This window comes from Wasmannia auropunctata, unplaced genomic scaffold (assembly GCF_000956235.1).
Source record: "Wasmannia auropunctata unplaced genomic scaffold, wasmannia.A_1.0 LD335494.1, whole genome shotgun sequence".
Taxonomy (NCBI): domain Eukaryota; kingdom Metazoa; phylum Arthropoda; class Insecta; order Hymenoptera; family Formicidae; genus Wasmannia; species Wasmannia auropunctata.
The window spans coordinates 22264-22882 of record NW_012027396.1 but is presented as its reverse complement, the minus strand read 5'-3'; the positions used below and the strand labels follow the sequence as shown (position 1 = coordinate 22882).

General features: G+C 35.1%; 1 long non-coding RNA gene across 1 annotated transcript; it reads left to right on the top strand.

Moving 5' to 3' along the window:
• The first annotated feature begins 177 nt into the window (after positions 1 to 177).
• LOC105456904 lies at positions 178 to 619 on the top strand. The gene is made up of 3 exons (XR_975296.1): positions 178 to 239; positions 334 to 508; positions 585 to 619. It is a non-coding gene; the product is annotated as an uncharacterized LOC105456904 (long non-coding RNA).

Genomic DNA, 619 nt, shown 5'->3' with positions numbered 1-619 from the left:
AGCTTGCAGCCTCGCATGCATCGATCAATGTATATATCGATCGATTAATGTCAGTGATTTCTGACACAAGAGGCGCTAAAGCGCTAGGATTTCTAACCTTGCAGCTTCGCACGCATCGATCAATGTATATATCGATCGATTGATGTCAGTGATATTGATTATAGTATACAATACAACAGATAAAACAGATCAGTGTGCGTTTAATGTTACGTTGGTTTCTGCACTTAAATCCAAAAAATGTAAATAAAAGCAAGAATCAATCATATTAATTTTAAAGATTTATTGGGCACTCACTAATCTGTTTTCTCTGCTGAACGCATATATTTTTTTCAGTGACAAGTGAGGTTATCGTAACCGTGTGTCTTTTTCTCGGATCTCGGATTAACGTGTTCGGAGGATCTTTTACTCGAGGAGAATTACTCCGTCGCATATTCGATTCTTATAATTTGTATACTTATCGATGTTCCGGTTAGAGGGTTAAAATCGTACCACGATGGAGAATATGGAGGTACGTATTTATTACGTATATATAATTTTAACATTTTAATGTTTGATTTCTCTCTATCTTTTCCAATAATTTATAGTTAGATGCTTTGGAAAAGGAATTTGTCACGTTGTC